The following is a 9,844-nucleotide window of genomic DNA, read 5'->3' on the forward strand; positions in this document are numbered from 1 at the left end:
GGGTAGTCGCTGATATTTTGCTTACGAGCCCTGGGCACACCGCTTGTTATACTTTTGCCATCCTGGTGCTCCAGGGAAAGTCCTGTTCCTTGTCATGTTTTATGTTTGTTTAGTTTGACAGATTTCTTCATTAAAACTAGATTGTGTCATGCACCTGATAGAGGAGTCTGTGTGAGAATATCATACATCCCTCTGCATTTGGTTAATGTCATATTGGCACTACACTGAGGTATTAAAGAGGAACACAAGAACTGGTTATTAATCCTAGGAGGGTAGTGATCACCACAAGATTTAGGAATATTTAGAAAAAATAGAGTTACCACTGGAAAATCCAATTTCCCATAAGCCTGTAGGCATTTGTATTAAGGTAAGTAAAGAAATGGCAGATAGCTTTCGGCAAACCCCAGTCTTTCTTTAAGTACTTAGTCTCATTACTGACTATAGCACATTTGGTCACTTTAACTGTATAATGTTTACTGAACTGTTTTGAAACCTACGCAGTGAGGAATTTTGAAGACCTTGACAGTAGTTTTCAACATCATTAACAGTTTCTAAAACATCACAGATTTTCTTTAAAACTTTACATAAAAGGCTACTTGATTGCTCACTGATCTAGATGTGAGGGATCTGGCCAGTCCCCCAAGGGATTCCAGTCCCAATGATGATACCACCCCCAAAGCTCAAATCCTAAATACAACAGGGGATTCTGCAGAGATAAAATTCTGATTTTGGACAGCAGTCTAAGAACTCCAATCCCAGGGTGTCTGGGAAAGTTTGAGACCTCACATGCCAACACCAGTATAGGTCCCTTTGCAACCCAACACCCACTACTCTAGGCAAGATCCTTAGTCTCCAGAATGCAAGTCTCCACTCCTTTATGTTTAAATCCCGTTGACATGCACTGTATCATTTTACAAATGTATTAAATGTAGTGATGGCAACAAACACGTCCGTTTCCATAAAGAACGGTAAAGTGAATTTGGTGCTGATGAATCAGGTCAGGGAACCAAAGTCCCTCGTTTATCCCCAGTTCAGGTACATCATGACCAGTCAGAGTGGAAACTTTCCCAACACTGCCCTGACAATGTGACTCAACTTTGAACTGGAAGGTCACCACTAGGGGTGTAAGAAGTTTGTTCAGTCTCTAACTACTTCTGTCCAAGGTGCCTCTGGTAAAACTTCTAATGAGGGGTCTGGTTTGTGTCTGTTGTAACAGTGTTTTTTGTGATATGGATATTGTTCAATAGAAACAGAGACCCAACTCAGTTCACATCTGCCATTTGAACAACTGTCATAGAGTGACTGGATGGCCACCATCTTGGCCGACACACCAGGGACTGAACTGTGGACCTCGAGAGCTAAAAGCATATAAAGTGCTACAGCTTGAGATAAAGTGCTCTAGGTGGGGCTGTATGAGACTCACATCCTCTGCGGATCAAGCACAGAGGGGGACTTGTAACACACACTCACCAGTGGGTCAATGACTTGTAGCCACTACTAATCTGAGATGGATTAGGTTTAGTGGTTTACAGGTGAAATGCTCTATATCCCATTCCTACAGCCATCTAGTCCCTTTCCAATCATTTTACTATACGCTGTGCAAGTGTCCTGCTCATCCTTGACTTAACTAAAAATTTAAACCTGCCCTCCCAAAAGCTTAGTTCTCTTCCTTTTTTAAAAGTTCTGTGATAAATTGCCACAAGAGACTGAAGAGGACAGTCTCTAAAGGCTGCACACATTAAACCTTGCACCAAAAGTTTATATATCATCATAATCTCTCTCTCTCTCCTCTCTCTCTCTGACCACCTTTGCTTTGGGAGGTCAGCTTTAGCTGCAACCCAAATCCAGCTTTGGTCAAAAAATTTTGATGGCCTTTGTGAAATGGTTCTCAGTCCAGTTCTCTGTGGAGAGGTATGCATATCGCAAAATCTACCAGCACTATTGTCAACAGAGAAGCCATGAAGACTCATCCTCCCACATGTAGAGCTGGACTCTTCATGTCAGGGGAGAGAGAGAGAGAGAGAGAGCACATTAGCAGGCAGCAGCATGGGAAGGCTAGTTCAGCCCATGCCCATGGATAGGATGTGATTTCTTTCCCCCATGTCAATCTGACATCATTCACAATTTCTAAATTCAGACACACAACAGTTTTCATCACAGAAAGATAGACACAACCAGAAGATAATCGTGTTCAGAGAGCCAATGTTGACATCAAGCTTTCCAAACTAAATCTCCTGGTTAGCTCTCAGTGACACTCTCTGGATGCAGAGAGAATGATGCCCTGTGTCTGAAAAACCCTTCCTGATCTTTCAGAAAGCAGCCAAGACTGATCAAGCTAGTTTTGATCTGTTTAAATGAGTAGCACTCAGTTTTAAACCACTCCAAATCTCTTTTGCGTCACTGACCTTTGAACCAGGAATTTAGCTAAATGACTACAGTTGCTTGACTCCTGCAAGAGAAACAGAATCATCTATCACTTACGCGATCTCCAAGTGAGGAAAGCGCGGGAGCAGGAAGCCTTCTGGGACACACTAGGAGTCATCATTTTATTTCATAATGCCACCTTTCATCCTCTTCAGGTCCAAACCACTGGGGAAGACAGAGAGGGAGACCACTACGAGCATATCTCCCCAAACTCCAGTGCAAGCTAAAATGCTCTCCCCACACAGAGAACATGCTGGAAGGCTTTCAAACCTAAACAAGGGAAAAAGCACAGGTGCTCCAGTGATTAGGCGGTCAAGGCCCACTCTCCACTCCCAAAATAATCACAATTATTTAAAGAGAAGTTTCTAGGAGGGAAGGGCGTAACTAAATGTTACTTACAAGTTTCACTCCTTTGGCTCAATTCTTTATTCTCATTTAATAACACACCCAGCACAAACGTCTCCAGTTGCTACGGTGGCTAAAGGGACAGTACCAAAATAAAAAAAATAGACAGTAAAAATGTCACTCCATGTGGTCCTAATACCACCATTATGGATGATTAGAATGGAGGAAAAGGTTAAGACTATCATTTGTTTTTCACCAGAGTTGACTTTGATATTTGCATTCTGCTTGGATAGTGAAATCTGTCAACTTCAGTTTCACAGTGAGACTAATCTATTGTGAGGCTTTAATTTTATTTACAAAACACTTATAATTTAAACTTAAAACAAAAATTCCATATAAGCTTTTCTATCATATTAAAGTTAAGAAAAACAGACACATTAAAATTTACAATATCCCTCTGCTTTACACTCCACTTTCAAACAAACAACAAACAATAACAAAAAAAAAGCAAGCAAGCGAGTATTGGAGTGGATATCTTGGACAATCAGAGTACTTGTGCTATGTTTGTCCTCAGTGCTCCCATAGCATTTTGAGTCCTTATGCCAGCCAGTGAACAACGGATCACACACATCATTGTTCTTGTTCAATAAAGAGGTGTTAAAACCTCAATGACAGACAGAGAGCATCTGGGAGATTTAACATACCCTAGTCACTAACAGATAGGGTAAATATACACTAGCAACCAAAGTTTGCTCTGTCAAACAGGTTTAAATACAAAGTGATTCAATTGAAATCAATGGAGTTACTCCATTCTAAAGGAGGCAAACTTGGCACTTTGTTTCCAGTACCCTGTTTCCAGAAACTCTGTTGCTGCTTTCATTTTCCTCGTACTGCCCCTCTGCCTAGAGGTGGTTATGGAGCATGGAGGGTCATTTTTATGGATGAACGATATCTGGTGGTTTGAAGTTTGGTTCAGACAAGCACCAAAGTCCTGATATTTCTCTGAAACTCTGGGAGCTGTTATCAGCCATATTAGTAGATTAAATTTACCCCTGTGCAGAAGACCAGCCTATGCACTGGGCAACTTCTATGTCACCAAAGCTTAATTCTGATTTTCAGCCTACTGTCTGGAAAGTACTTTAAGATCCTCCAGTGGAAATTGCTACAGAAGGCCAAAGGAATAGTACTGTCATGATAAGAGCGACAGAAGAGTCAGTCTCTGTGGGACAAAGGAGAATTTGGGCCCCCAACCACCCATCCCATTTTCATGGGGCAATCCTAATGCTGACAGGGCTTGCAGGCTGGGAAAGTCCCAAAATGCCTTTGAGGCTGAGGTATCGCCATCAAAACATGGCATTTACATATTCTATGGCCAGAAGAGAAATTGAAAAAGGTGACACCTCATGTCTGGCAAGAGAGTCAATTGGGAATGTGCATTTACCACATTGGGAAAGACTTGAATATAAGCCTCTACCAGGCTATCTCAGGCCCATGCATAGAACAGCAGGATACAGCTTCTCCTAGCACCTGGCAAGTTAGCCCATCTCATCCCAAGTGACACTCTGTGCCCCTCAGGGACACAGCTCTTCTGCTTTCTTCTAAATATTTAGCTGTGCAAGTTTGTGCTGCAGGACTCAGGAATGTCTTGAAATGGAAGAAGGAAATGGGGTTGCCTGGAGCTGGGCCCAACATTTCTCTGGCAAATTCACGTCAGATAAAACAAAACATTTACAGACATAAATAAGAGATGGGAGACTGGAGAAAAAGCCCAAATGTGTCAGCTGCTGTGTCCAGCTTTAGTTCAAAACATAAGAATGAAGGGAGGGAGGAGGGGAGAAAATGATACATAGAAAAGAATGTAAAAAGCTGTGGGTGCCAGCACAAGCTCAAACCCGCCAGCAAGACAAATGCAAACTAGCAGGTAGCAGCGTCTTGCCTTATATGGGAATTTTTTCTGCTGCATTTGGCCCTATTTATAGGAATTCTCTCTTAGTTTCAATGTAACCACGTCTCACTGTCTCCATTCTCCAATACTGGCCGGCTCAATGTGAGGAGGCTGGGCCTGCAGTTTACCTCAGCGGTGACTTTCACAAAAGAGTTCCTCATCTCCCATAAAACACAACACTGCGAGTAGAGGCCTAGAACGATGATACCAAGGGAGGCCAGCTTCCAGAGCTGATATTATCATTATAGTAACTCTAATAATAAATAAATCAATAAGTAATAAGATTTACTAATGGTTTTAGGGTAAACAGAAGGGGCTCTACCCCCTCCTGTAGGTGGGAAGGGGAACTCAGTCTCCATCCTTTCCTCGAACCTTGGTCTCCCTGTTGAGATGGCCCACAAGAGTAGCAGTTGTGATGATGGCTTTTGGGATGGGGACACCTGCCTTCTCAAAACCACCAATAAAACGTCAGATGGTAACTTGCTCACTACTGATCCCTGGAGGATTCAAACTGTTATCAGAGTTAAAGGGTCCATTACCCTTTCCCAGTCCCCTGAGCCATCCAGCACCTTCAGTGAGTCAAGGTGAAAAGTACATCCAGGAAGCAAGCAAGTTGATACTCTATCATTTGTATACAAAATTTAATGAGCAAATCACTCATATTCCTATTAAAAAGCAGTAACTATAACAAATTGCTGTAGTGATCATTCCTAAGGATAGACGAATTGTTGATAAAATACAGTCTTCCTCTACCTATGTTTTACTGGGACAGAAATACCAATCCAGAAAAGTCCAGCATACCCAGAGGAATATCATGAATTTGGCTACAAGACCGAAAGCAAGGAGCAGGAATAAGTGGATGTTTTCAATATGGAAGGAGGTCAATAGTGAAGTACTCCAATGATCTGAATTTGAACAGGTGTTACTCAATGATATGAAGACAGGAAAATTGTGAGGTACCTCAGAAGGCCCTCCAATGAGACAATTGGGCAACATGAGAACAGATTAAATTCAGCACAGAAAAGTGCAGAGTAATACCCACTTTGAACTATTCATGCACATTGATGGTTTGTAAATGAAATATAACCACGCCTGAGAAGAGACACAGGCATCACTGTGGATAACTCAATGAAAATATCAGCTCAGTTCTTAGCAGTAGTCAAAAACAAAACAAACAATCTTAGGAATACATACAATGCTGAAAATATTGTAAAACCATTATGTAAATGTTGATATATCTTCATCTAGAATGTTGTGTCCAGTTTTGGTCAACTCATCTCAAGAAGGATATAGCAGAAAAATAGAAAAGGTCTAGAAAAGGGGAATAAAAATTATTAGAGGCTTGGAAAGACTCCATTATGAAAAGAGATATTACAAGATTTGGATTGTTTAGTATATAGAGGAAGTGAAGAAGAAGAGATATAATGGGGTATTCACAATAAGCATTGCTATAGACAAGGTCAGTTAAGCGCACTGACTTACCCTGTATTTAAATGTAAGAACAAGAGGGCACCCAATGAAATTTAAAAGACAAGAAATTTAAAACGGATCAAAGGATTTTTCCCACTCAAGAGCACATAATTCACCTGTGGAACTTCCAGCCACAAACTATTGAAGCAAATTATTACCATGTATTGTTTTTGTGATGCAGAGATTTGTGCTAAGGACTTCACAGTAACTAGAAAGACAGACTCTACTTCAGAGAGCTTACAGTCTAAAGAGAAATGCTTAGTATGATTTAAAAAATCTGTTAGGCATTTGTATAATGCAAAAATAACATCTGCAGCATGAATTAGGAAGAAACTTCCCCTGTAGGCATGGTATTACCTACGTGGGAGTTTTACATCATCCTCTGAAGCAGCAGATATCAGTCATTGCTACAGACAGGATATTGGAGTAAATGAACCATTGGTCTGATCCAGTATGGCAATTACTATGTTCAATTCCCCCCAGCGCAACATCACAGTGCAGTAGTTTGGTATAGCCATGATGGGCATTTGGATTTCTAATACATCTCTACTGAATGAAATCCATGTTTCCCTTCCTCAATTCCTGTTCCTTTGATTTTCACTTATCTTCCTCCCGCTGATCAATATGAGCTGCAAAATCTGCTAATATCTGAGCAGAGCTTTGTCCATAACAGCATTTGCACAGCTGTGCCTGCTATAGCCTGGTAATGCTGTCCCCTACACCTGTCTCCCCAGAAGCACAACCATTTGCAGGATCCCATTATCTAGTCCACACATTATGAGGCAACTCAGCCCCACAAGTCCGATCCATCAAAGGGCAGCATTTTTGATTGCTGAGTTTTAACAAACAAATGGCATTTTCTATTCACTATTTAGCTACTTCAGAATTTTAAAGAATAGCTCAGATCATAATGATCAAATTTTTGCATTCATGGTAAACTGTCACCAATGAAGAGGATAATAGTCATATAAATTAGTCTAGGAACAGGGAGCCAAGCTGGGGAATATGCACTTATTAGAACAATCACACAGCTTCAGAGAAGGAATTGAGGATGTGTGCAGGGGAGTGGTGATTGTGCGTGAAAATAACTGAAACAGTCAGCCCAGCACACAGCTGCAGTAACAAAAGCACGAACCAGATGCAAGACCATATGAATACAGGCAGCGAATATGAACTAGAAGCGATGATCCTGGGACTGCATAAGGCAGTGGGAGCTGATGTCAATAGAGTTACACCAAGGATGCATTGGGCCATTGTGCATGCCACTCAACCTCTTCAAAATTCATTTCTTCAGCAAGCTTTTTCCAAACAAGTTACATCAATGAACAAAAATCCCCAGTGCACTTGGGAGAGAAGACTATGCCTGGTCTGACACCCATTCATTTAGATTGCAGGCCGTTTGAGGGTAGGAAGTTAGTTTTTCCTTTTTTATTGTACAGCACAGAGTACACTGACTAATCAATAAAAAATTAACACTATGTTGTAATTTAGCCCAGCAGCTGGGTGAAACCTTCCTAACTTGGAACTTGGAACCATATGAAGCTCAGCGGGTTTACGGTTTTGTTACAAACCTGAAGCTCAGGCCAGGTGTGCTTAAGTTCACAAACGTTTTGCCAAGGTTGGGTCAAGTTTTGATCAAGACTCACTGTTCTGAGTAGAAATTGTGTGGAGCCAAGAGGTTTGGGCTGAATTTTGCTTTGGGTACTTAACTTTGGGGGATAGGATGGGTGTTCAAATTTGACACTCAATGCGAACCTCAACAGAAGTGAAAGTGGAACATGGATGGCACACCCTTCAGCCCTTTGCACAAGGCTAGTGAATATCCATGTGATCAGAACATCCAGAGGTGTTTTGATCTCTGCTCCCATTTCTGTGTAAGGACTAGTCAGGGACAGATCTGGAGCTTTAGTTCAGACAGTTACCTGAAAGCCTGGATCCTGACCCCAAGCAGAGATGGGTCCCAAACCAAGCATCTTCATATCAAGACTTCTATAATGAAGCCAAATCAAAACCCTGGGGGAGGATTTGAACTTTGCAGCTCAGGCCCATCTCTGTCTGTTCTGAACCCGTGTGGCCTAGAGTACTCAGGCTGGAAAATCTATAAGATTCTAGAGTACTCAGGTTGGAAATCCTGAGATTACTCCATATTTCCTGCTCACAGGAGTCTGGGAATATTGTAGAAAGGGCCTATTCTGTGGGATTTCAGGGCAGCATTTTAGATCTCTGAAGATATGGGAACATTAAGAATAAACATTTTATAAATCAAGGGGAAAAAAAAGTAAACTGAACTTTTTCAAACCTCAGAGAATATTTGGTTCTGTTCAAGCTTTGGGCCAAGATCCCAGTGAAGCAAACCACTGGCTTCTGCCTGTTCATTCCCATACACCACACTATCCCTGCTGAGAGAGTGTGGGAACTCTTTAGCAGGTTTATTACAGACTTACACCAAACTGGGCACTAAGACAAAGGGTAATGTATTCCGTGGAGAAGATTTGTAACATGAGGGTGAGCTGGAAGCATTGTCATCCTGGGTCAGGTGGAGTGTATCACAGCATAAACAAAGAGCAGACCAGGACACAAGACTTGTCCAGCTGCACGTTTAAAGTGAGCCAGGGAGGAAGTCAGTGACAGTTGTTGGTCCCCAGAGTGTGTGCCAAAAACTCTGCCTAATCATTCCAGCTCTCCTGCCATTGGGCCAGATGCCTGAAAGAGGGAGCTGTGTAAGCTGAATTTGACCTTTTTGAAACCCCTCTTTCCCTTTGGGCCAGACAGTGCGGGAAAAGTGTTTCCTTTTCTAGATCTTCTGTAGGACTTGGAATGGCTTTTAGTTTGAGTTTACTGTTGTCATGCAGAAAACGTTTTGTCTGAAAATTTGGAGGTTGTGATTTGCTGGTGCAGACTCTGAAGCCTTCACCCAGCAGAGGCAATTGTCTCTACCTTTTCTACTAAGGGGGAGGGTAATCTAGTGGTTGAAGCAAGAGACAGGGAGTCAGGACTTCTGTGTTCTAATCTCATCTCTGCCATTCACTGGCTGTTTAACCATGGGCAAGTCCCTTAACATGTCTCAGTTTCACCATCTGTAGAACAGGGACAACTACACTTACCTACTTCACAGAGAATTGTGAAGCTAAGTCAATTGTTGTTTGTAAATAACTGAGATCCTTTACAGAAGGATAATTTATTATATTATATCCCCCTTTCTCCCACTGAGAGACCCAAAACACCTTCCGTTTGGATGCATCAAGCTTTGATCTGGATTATTTTCTCTAGGAAATGCAGTCTGACAGTTCATATATGGTACAGCGTCTGCCGTGAGAGAACATTAATGCAGACCATGCAACTTAGAAAGCATTGCTGTGGAGGGATGCACTCACCTCTTGAGCAGCTCCTGGCCATCCGGTCATGGTGCTGACTTTCTCTTTGGCTACCGGCACCCCCGAAAGCTATCAGCCTGTCTCAGTGAGTCTTCTGCGTCTTGGCCCTCCATCCAGGTCACACAGTGCAAAACCCCTTCTGGAGTATGACAACTCAAAAATTGAAACTGTTTCTTGTCTTCTGGGCCAATTATAAACAAAATATATTCTTACCCTTTCTGGGTTAAATTCTCTGTCTGGGATTGAATCAGCAAGGCTCCTCCTTAGCCCTTGTCACTCACTGTGG

The 9,844-nt window shown here is 42.0% G+C and overlaps 1 protein-coding gene across 1 annotated transcript in view; it reads right to left on the reverse strand.

Moving 5' to 3' along the window:
* Window positions 1-9,844, reverse strand: part of ACCS (1-aminocyclopropane-1-carboxylate synthase homolog (inactive)) — a 46,357-nt gene extending 36,513 nt beyond the window's left edge. The window contains exons 1-3 of the mRNA XM_039538476.1: window positions 9,559-9,844; window positions 2,824-2,902; window positions 2,482-2,694 (exon numbers count right to left, since the gene is read on the reverse strand). The gene's annotated coding sequence lies outside the window, so the exon portion shown is untranslated. The remainder of the gene's footprint in view (window positions 1-2,481; window positions 2,695-2,823; window positions 2,903-9,558) is intronic.

Source organism: Mauremys reevesii, linkage group 4 (assembly GCF_016161935.1).
Source record: "Mauremys reevesii isolate NIE-2019 linkage group 4, ASM1616193v1, whole genome shotgun sequence".
Classification (NCBI taxonomy): domain Eukaryota; kingdom Metazoa; phylum Chordata; order Testudines; family Geoemydidae; genus Mauremys; species Mauremys reevesii.